Source organism: Geotrypetes seraphini, chromosome 1 (genome assembly GCF_902459505.1).
Source record: "Geotrypetes seraphini chromosome 1, aGeoSer1.1, whole genome shotgun sequence".
Lineage (NCBI taxonomy): Eukaryota > Metazoa > Chordata > Amphibia > Gymnophiona > Dermophiidae > Geotrypetes > Geotrypetes seraphini.
Window position 1 is genome coordinate 422,221,081 of NC_047084.1, and position 10,665 is coordinate 422,231,745.

Here is a 10,665-nt window from a genome sequence, read left to right on the forward strand (position 1 = left end):
TTTTATAGCTGTGGTAAAAATGGCCTTAGTATGTGGGAACAGTGACATTGTAAGGGAGTCAGGGCTGGATGGACCGTTCAAGTCTTTATCTTCCGTCATTTACTATGTTATGTCACCTCTCCTCCTTTCCACTCCATGACGTACCTCTTGAAACATTTGCCTAAACAAGCATCTACTACCTCCTGCTCATGCTGGCCCTTGCTCCCTTCTGACTTTTTTCTTCCTGGTCTCAGGATCTGGACATGACAGTAGTATAATGGGTACACCTCATGTCAAACTGATTGACAGGTGAGATAAGATAAGGATCGACCAATCAGCGTTCACTTCCGGGTTAAGCCCCGCCCATTGTCCCACCTTAGTCTCCGCCCATAGCCCCGCCCCCACCCATGGCCCCGCCCTAGTCTCCGCCCATGGCCCCGCCCCTCCCATAGGAATGAATGGTGGTAGCCCCACCCATGGCCACACCCCCCACCCATGGCCCCACCCCACCCTTCACCTAAGCCCCGCCCCTCCCATAGGAATGAATGGTGGTAGCCCCGCCCATGGCCACACCCCCGCCCATGGCCCCACCCCTCGAGCCCCGCCCCCCACCCCTGTCCCCACCCCTCAAGCCACGCCCCCACCCATGACCCGCCCCCTCAAGCCCCGCCCCCCGGAAATGCACTTTTGATGACATCACCGGAAGTGGGGGCGTGTTTAACCCCGAAAATACGCTTTCTGATGACATCACTGGAAATGGGAGTGCCTGCCCCCTACCGGAAATGCGCTTTTCTGATGACATAGGCGGAAATTGGGTAAATGACGCGGCGGAAATGCGCTTTTCTGAACACGTAGGCGGAAGTAGGGTAAATGACGCGGCGGAAATGCGCTTTTCTGAACACGTAGGCGGAAGTAGGGAAACAGACTCGGTCAAAACACCCACCCAGAAAAGAAGCGTCTTTATTTTAACAGTTTTTAGTTAAAAGACAGGGTTTAAGAGCTCACAGATAGAGCAGAGCACAAAACAAAAGGCATTCACAAAATCTTTCCTGCTTTTTAAAACAGAGTAGGGGGCAGAAACAAACGAGAAAAAAAAAAAAAGTTGCATTTGCTTTTAACACCCTTTTCAGTAGGAATTCTGAGCTAATGGTTAATGGGTCAGCTCCCCTATTGTCATGGTAACAGCTGATAAGACCCTTGCAACACCCCTCCCCCTGATAAAACCAAGGGGAGAGATGCGGAAGTGTGTTTAAACATGTCTGAACTTGTCCCGGCCCCCCCTACTGTTGTCTTAACAATCTGAAAAAAAAAAAAAACACAAGGCAAAAGTCTTTATTGAAGCAAATTTATTATGATCCACATGCGGCAGGAAGCTATGGAGGCATTAACCCTCTACTTCAAGCGGCTAAAAAGAGTGATATAACAGTTCGGAGAAAAGATGTGGTGGATTGGGTCACCGGTCAAAACGCATACAATTTACACAGACCGGCTAGAATCCATTTTAAAAGAAATAAAACAACAGACAGTGGCAAAGTGACTTAGTCAACATGTCAGCCTTTGCCCCCCTTATAACAACGGTTACAAATACATCTTAACGGTAATAGATAACCTGTCAAAATATGCACGGGTCGTTTCTTTAAAAACAAAAACCGGTCGTGAAGTTACCGAAGCCTTTGAAACAATATTTAATTTAGGGCGTACATCTGAAAAACTTCAAACAGACAAGGGTAAAGAATTTTGTGACCCATAATGATGTTAAAGCAGCTGTAGTGGAAAGATTTAACAGGACTTTAAAATCCATAATACCTTTACTTACCAAGACGTCCTACAGGCTATGGTGTACATCCGTATGGGCACGCGTTTCCGGTTGCCGCGCGGCGGCACACGTACGGCACAAAGGAAACATAAGTTTAACCCCCACCCTGACAGGTAACACCCCCGGAAATACGCTTTCTGGTGACATCACAGGAAAAGGGAGTGCCTGCCCCGACAGGAAATGCGCTTTTCTGATGACATAGGCGGAAATTGGGTAAATGGAGCGACGGATATGCGCTTTTCTGAACACGTAGGCGGAAACAGACTTAGTCAAAACCCCCCCACCCGGAAATGAAGTGGGGTTTAAGAGCTCACAGATAGAGCAGAGCAGAAAACAAAAGGCATTCACAAAATATTTCCTGCTTTTTAAAACAGAGTAGGGGCAGAAACAAACGAGAAAAGTTGCATTAGCTTTTAACATCCTTTTCAGTAGGAATTCAATGTCTGTCACGAAGGCTCGTAGATTGAGTTACTTTCTTAAAGATCGTGATGTAGAAAAAGAGGGTTACCCAAAGACCGAAAAACTGTACGAATCAGACAAAGAAAATATGGATCCCTTTAACACGCAGGTAACTGAAAAAAGGCCTACCAAGAGGCCTCGTAACTTTCTTAAAGACTGTAATGCGGAGAAAGAGGGTTACTCACCGTCTGAAAAACCGATTGACTTGACGGCAGATACCGGGGAGCATACGCACGAATTAACAGATTCTGAAATACAAGAGTTTCCAGATGCTCAAAAGCTATATGATTCAGACATAGAAAATGAAGATGTAGGCTATGAACTACCAGAGGATAATGCTTCAGATATTGAATTTTATGAAGCCGCTGCTGAAGCCGAAGCAACAGACATGTTGGAAAAGCCAGGATCTTTCACGGTAAGAGAGAGAGAGAGAGACACACACGCACTTTTTATTACCAGTGGTCGTTGAAGGGGTTTATGAAGCTGTATGTGTTCATGTGTTTTAAAAAGGAAAATTTATTTCTGTATGTTTGTTTTTTTTTGTAGGGAAGTGGCGGATCTTCACGATCACAGAAACCTGTGGACAAGGTGTACAAGCCGATGATAAATCTATCATGTTTGTGTTTTTTCTGCTCGTTTCAAAGAGAACCGGCGGTGAATGTGCGTAAACCTGAAGATTCTTGTGATTATGGACTGTGGACAGGCATAGGCCTTTCCAAAACACCAACAGAACTTAAATCATTTATAAAGGTCGTTGTATACTGCGTTCTAAATAAATGTCTGCAAGGCGTGAAGGATGAAGATTGTGGAGCCTGCTTAATACGTACTGGGGGGCAAAAACACCACGATTGCTTGATATGGGGACATAAGGAAATACAGCAGAAACTCAAAAAAACTTGTGACATGCTATGCCTAGGACGTGTGGTAAATGTAGTCACATTTGTAGGCTATAAAATGAAAATATTGATGCTTTGTAATGAAAGCATTAATATAATCATTGATTTAATCAGAGATATTAAAACCTCTATAAATGGGCCACGGCTACTCAACAGAATGGTCAATGTCATGAGAGATGGTACATATGTAGAGATTGTAAATGATTTAATCCGTGACACCGATTATAAATCATTCTTCAAAAGAAATGCTTTTTAAAACATGTTTTGTTTTTTATTCTCGGGATTGTGGGAAATACAATGTGTAATGGTATGTTTGTTTGTATAAAAGTTTAAACATTTTATTGTTGTAAAATAAAGATTTTCTTAAAAAAAATAAAAAAATATAAAATGTGTGGTGTGTTTTAGAAATGTATTATCAACCCAAACTAAAACAATAGAAGGTGTGACAGGTTATAAGGAACTAGGTTCTAGACACGTAGGGGTCATTTTGGTGTCTAAATTGACTAACCAAGACAAACAAGTTCTATCAGAGGTCTTAGACATACAATAAAGCCTTTGTGAACGGATAACCTCTATAGAGGGGATTGTAAGTGTATAAAATAAACTATGAGAAGACCAGCAAGCATTCTGGTTTTTGTGGGTGCTACGCCGGGCCCCCGGATACATCAACTGCTAACATGGTGTGTAGAAAAGGGGCTTTTATTTTTGGTTTTAGGGATATCGTTTTTTCTTTCTCTGAATCTATCATTGCATTTAAAAACAGGAACGGGGATCTGATGGTAGAAATAAACTATCTCTTACCAGAAAAAGACAACGGATATTAAACAGTAAGTGACAAAAGTATTATATGGCACATATGTTGGTTTTTAAAAACAGCATGTACAAAACATTCTTTTTTCGTTATGATTAGACCAAGAAATGGCTGGAGAGCCCACATCTTCTACATCGACATGTTCTAACCAACAACCGGCTCCTTACCGGAAGCCAAAAGATAAACGAAATAGTAGGTATCCTGGTTTTGTAAGGAGACTAGGGTTAAAAGAAAATGTCATTACTTTTATAATGGTTGATGGGGAAAAAGTATTAACGGTTATGCTATGTTATAAATTGTAGATCGGGAAAATGTTAGAAAGTCACAAACAGACACCGTGAAGCCGACAGAAAAAGTTTAACAGCACAGAAGCACAGCCGGACAGCACAGAAGAAGGAGAATGTTATGAAGTTGATAATTATTCTGATAGCAGCAAAAAGTGTCAGAGGATGGTTCAAATAAGGGTGCATTAGGTCCTTCTGAAGATTCAGAACCAATCAACTATGTCCAATTTGTGAAAAGATGGGATCGTAAACTGGACAAGTTTCATGGTGTGCTTTATTCAGAAGAATTTCGTTTCATTAATTTAGACAGGATAACATCATTAAGTGATGCTCAAAATGCTATACGCCAAGGCACCCAACATATCCTGGACGATGTTAACAGCAGAGTATCGCCCGGTGACTACGTACAAGTGCACCTACATTCGTCACTTTTTCACAACTCCTTGTTTTCTGGTAAATTAAATCCCGAATCGCTAGATGCTGATGATTTCTTAGACCAGGTTGCTAAAATCCTTCAAAGTCACAGAGAAACACAGGTCTGTGATTTATACCGTGTTGTTGTACTTGTAATAAGAAACAAGGGTGGTGGGGGGGTCGTAGGGTGTTAAAATCTATACTGTTTAGCCAGATTTTGCAGAAAAAAGGATGTATTTAATAGATTTGAATAACACAGGTAATAACCTGTGTTTTGCCGGTAGCCTTACAACCCTTATATCCCCCCCCCCCGTAAAACTCACAGATGCTGAACTGTTAATAGGTGCTGAAAAGCTACATAATGATTTGGGGTGGTCGGTACATAAAAAAAGTCATGCTCGATGATGTAGCAACCATAGAACAACATTTAAAGATAAATATAAGAGTTGTGTTTTATACAAACTCTTGGTGTTGCTTTAAAACATCAGACCAGCCCATTTATCCAAAAAACGGTTTTCTTATCGCTACATGACGATCATTTCTACGGCATAACCGATGTCAAAAAATTCTATGGTGAGCGTAATTTCTGTACTTTTTGCCAGAAGCCCTATAGTCACGACCACTCCTGTACATTATGGTGCCGTCTTTGTTCGACACAGACATGTTTGAACAATGACGGTATACAGCAGAGGTGTCCTAACTGCAAGATGTGTTGTCGCTCTAAAGACTGTTTAGATAGACATACGCAGCTGGCGCAGAAAAAAGAAGTGGAGTGTTTATCTAAAACACTGTGTCTGAAATGTGAGTCCTATGTGAACGAAAAAACATAAATGTAAGGGTAGGATGTGTAAGCTATGCCGTGAACCCTTAAGCGGTGATGACATACACTTATGTTTTATGACACCCATCGATAAACTCAAAACATCTGAAAAGTATATTATTTACGATTGCGAGTGTATGCAGGAAACAGGCTGGCACATTCCTAATTACATATATGCCGAGGACTTGTACGATACAAGAAAATGGGAATTCAAGGGTCTAGAGTGTATTTTTGCTTTTATACAGGTTTTTTTTTGTGAGAAAAAAAAAAAAAAAAAAATTTAAAGACTATACCTTCATAGCCCATAATGCCAAAGGCTATGACGGGTGTTTTGTTCTTAGCCAACTGTTAAAGGAAAAGATGGACACAGATCTGTTGGTTCAAGGTGGTAAGCTTTTACAAATCACAGTAAAACCTTTAGCTATAATAGTTAAAGGTTTTACTGTGATTTGTAAAAGCTTACCACCTTGAACCAACAGATCTGTGTCCATCTTTTCCTTTAACAGTTGGCTAAGAACAAAACACCCGTCATAGCCTTTGGCATTATGGGCTATGAAGGTATAGTCTTTAAATTTTTTTATTTTTTTTTTGTCACAAAAAAAAAAAAACCTGTATAAAAGCAAAAATACACTCTAGACCCTTGAATTCCCATTTTCTTGTATCGTACAAGTCCTCGGCATATATGTAATTAGGAATGTGCCAGCCTGTTTCCTGCATACACTCGCAATCGTAAATAATATACTTTTCAGATGTTTTGAGTTTATCGATGGGTGTCATAAAACATAAGTGTATGTCATCACCGCTTAAGGGTTCACGGCATAGCTTACACATCCTACCCTTACATTTATGTTTTTTCGTTCACATAGGACTCACATTTCAGACACAGTGTTTTAGATAAACACTCCACTTCTTTTTTCTGCGCCAGCTGCGTATGTCTATCTAAACAGTCTTTAGAGCGACAACACATCTTGCAGTTAGGACACCTCTGCTGTATACCGTCATTGTTCAAACATGTCTGTGTCGAACAAAGACGGCACCATAATGTACAGGAGTGGTCGTGACTATAGGGCTTCTGGCAAAAAGTACAGAAATTACGCTCACCATAGAATTTTTTGACATCGGTTATGCCGTAGAAATGATCGTCATGTAGCGATAAGAAAACCGTTTTTTGGATAAATGGGCTGGTCTGATGTTTTAAAGCAACACCAAGAGTTTGTATAAAACACAACTCTTATATTTATCTTTAAATGTTGTTCTATGGTTGCTACATCATCGAGCATGACTTTTTTTATGTACCGACCACCCCAAATCATTATGTAGCTTTTCAGCACCTATTAACAGTTCAGCATCTGTGAGTTTTACGGGGGGGGGGGGGATATAAGGGTTGTAAGGCTACCGGGTTATTACCTGTGTTATTCAAATCTATTAAATACATCCTTTTTTCTGCAAAATCTGGCTAAACAGTATAGATTTTAACACCCTACGACCCCCCCACCACCCTTGTTTCTTATTACAAGTACAACAACACGGTATAAATCACAGACCTGTGTTTCTCTGTGACTTTGAAGGATTTTAGCAACCTGGTCTAAGAAATCATCAGCATCTAGCGATTCGGGATTTAATTTACCAGAAAACAAGGAGTTGTGAAAAAGTGACGAATGTAGGTGCACTTGTACGTAGTCACCGGGCGATACTCTGCTGTTAACATCGTCCAGGATATGTTGGGTGCCTTGGCGTATAGCATTTTGAGCATCACTTAATGATGTTATCCTGTCTAAATTAATGAAACGAAATTCTTCTGAATAAAGCACACCATGAAACTTGTCCAGTTTACGATCCCATCTTTTCACAAATTGGACATAGTTGATTGGTTCTGAATCTTCAGAAGGACCTAATGCACCCTTATTTGAACCATCCTCTGACACTTTTTGCTGCTATCAGAATAATTATCAACTTCATAACATTCTCCTTCTTCTGTGCTGTCCGGCTGTGCTTCTGTGCTGTTAAACTTTTTCTGTCGGCTTCACGGTGTCTGTTTGTGACTTTCTAACATTTTCCCGATCTACAATTTATAACATAGCATAACCGTTAATACTTTTTCCCCATCAACCATTATAAAAGTAATGACATTTTCTTTTAACCCTAGTCTCCTTACAAAACCAGGATACCTACTATTTCGTTTATCTTTTGGCTTCCGGTAAGGAGCCGGTTGTTGGTTAGAACATGTCGATGTAGAAGATGTGGGCTCTCCAGCCATTTCTTGGTCTAATCATAACGAAAAAAGAATGTTTTGTACATGCTGTTTTTAAAAACCAACATATGTGCCATATAATACTTTTGTCACTTACTGTTTAATATCCGTTGTCTTTTTCTGGTAAGAGATAGTTTATTTCTACCATCAGATCCCCGTTCCTGTTTTTAAATGCAATGATAGATTCAGAGAAAGAAAAAACGATATCCCTAAAACCAAAAATAAAAGCCCCTTTTCTACACACCATGTTAGCAGTTGATGTATCCGGGGGCCCGGCGTAGCACCCACAAAAACCAGAATGCTTGCTGGTCTTCTCATAGTTTATTTTATACACTTACAATCCCCTCTATAGAGGTTATCCGTTCACAAAGGCTTTATTGTATGTCTAAGACCTCTGATAGAACTTGTTTGTCTTGGTTAGTCAATTTAGACACCAAAATGACCCCTACGTGTCTAGAACCTAGTTCCTTATAACCTGTCACACCTTCTATTGTTTTAGTTTGGGTTGATAATACATTTCTAAAACACACCACACATTTTATATTTTTTTATTTTTTTTAAGAAAATCTTTATTTTACAACAATAAAATGTTTAAACTTTTATACAAACAAACATACCATTACACATTGTATTTCCCACAATCCCGAGAATAAAAAACAAAACATGTTTTAAAAAGCATTTCTTTTGAAGAATGATTTATAATCGGTGTCACGGATTAAATCATTTACAATCTCTACATATGTACCATCTCTCATGACATTGACCATTCTGTTGAGTAGCCGTGGCCCATTTATAGAGGTTTTAATATCTCTGATTAAATCAATGATTATATTAATGCTTTCATTACAAAGCATCAATATTTTCATTTTATAGCCTACAAATGTGACTACATTTACCACACGTCCTAGGCATAGCATGTCACAAGTTTTTTTGAGTTTCTGCTGTATTTCCTTATGTCCCCATATCAAGCAATCGTGGTGTTTTTGCCCCCCCAGTACGTATTAAGCAGGCTCCACAATCTTCATCCTTCACGCCTTGCAGACATTTATTTAGAACGCAGTATACAACGACCTTTATAAATGATTTAAGTTCTGTTGGTGTTTTGGAAAGGCCTATGCCTGTCCACAGTCCATAATCACAAGAATCTTCAGGTTTACGCACATTCACCGCCGGTTCTCTTTGAAACGAGCAGAAAAAACACAAACATGATAGATTTATCATCGGCTTGTACACCTTGTCCACAGGTTTCTGTGATCGTGAAGATCCGCCACTTCCCTACAAAAAAAAACAAACATACAGAAATAAATTTTCCTTTTTAAAACACATGAACACATACAGCTTCATAAACCCCTTCAACGACCACTGGTAATAAAAAGTGCGTGTGTGTCTCTCTCTCTCTCTCTTACCGTGAAAGATCCTGGCTTTTCCAACATGTCTGTTGCTTCGGCTTCAGCAGCGGCTTCATAAAATTCAATATCTGAAGCATTATCCTCTGGTAGTTCATAGCCTACATCTTCATTTTCTATGTCTGAATCATATAGCTTTTGAGCATCTGGAAACTCTTGTATTTCAGAATCTGTTAATTCGTGCGTATGCTCCCCGGTATCTGCCGTCAAGTCAATCGGTTTTTCAGACGGTGAGTAACCCTCTTTCTCCGCATTACAGTCTTTAAGAAAGTTACGAGGCCTCTTGGTAGGCCTTTTTTCAGTTACCTGCGTGTTAAAGGGATCCATATTTTCTTTGTCTGATTCGTACAGTTTTTCGGTCTTTGGGTAACCCTCTTTTTCTACATCACGATCTTTAAGAAAGTAACTCAATCTACGAGCCTTCGTGACAGACATTGAATTCCTACTGAAAAGGATGTTAAAAGCTAATGCAACTTTTCTCGTTTGTTTCTGCCCCTACTCTGTTTTAAAAAGCAGGAAATATTTTGTGAATGCCTTTTGTTTTCTGCTCTGCTCTATCTGTGAGCTCTTAAACCCCACTTCATTTCCGGGTGGGGGGGTTTTGACTAAGTCTGTTTCCGCCTACGTGTTCAGAAAAGCGCATATCCGTCGCTCCATTTACCCAATTTCCGCCTATGTCATCAGAAAAGCGCATTTCCTGTCGGGGCAGGCACTCCCTTTTCCTGTGATGTCACCAGAAAGCGTATTTCCGGGGGTGTTACCTGTCAGGGTGGGGGTTAAACTTATGTTTCCTTTGTGCCGTACGTGTGCCGCCGCGCGGCAACCGGAAACGCGTGCCCATACGGATGTACACCATAGCCTGTAGGACGTCTTGGTAAGTAAAGGTATTATGGATTTTAAAGTCCTGTTAAATCTTTCCACTACAGCTGCTTTAACATCATTATGGGTCACAAAATTCTTTACCCTTGTCTGTTTGAAGTTTTTCAGATGTACGCCCTAAATTAAATATTGTTTCAAAGGCTTCGGTAACTTCACGACCGGTTTTTGTTTTTAAAGAAACGACCCGTGCATATTTTGACAGGTTATCTATTACCGTTAAGATGTATTTGTAACCGTTGTTATAAGGGGGGCAAAGGCTGACATGTTGACTAAGTCACTTTGCCACTGTCTGTTGTTTTATTTCTTTTAAAATGGATTCTAGCCGGTCTGTGTAAATTGTATGCGTTTTGACCGGTGACCCAATCCACCACATCTTTTCTCCGAACTGTTATATCACTCTTTTTAGCCGCTTGAAGTAGAGGGTTAATGCCTCCATAGCTTCCTGCCGCATGTGGAAGCCCTGCTCCGCCCCCCCGATCCCGCAGGAGGACTACATACTTAAAAAGACACAGCGCCAGCACCCGCCATTTCCCAGCACGACCGGGCCGGCGTGGGAGCCCTGCTCCGCCCCCCCGATCCCGCAGGAGGACTACATACTTAAAAAGACACAGCGCCAGCACCCGCCATTTCCCAGCACGACCGGGCCGGCG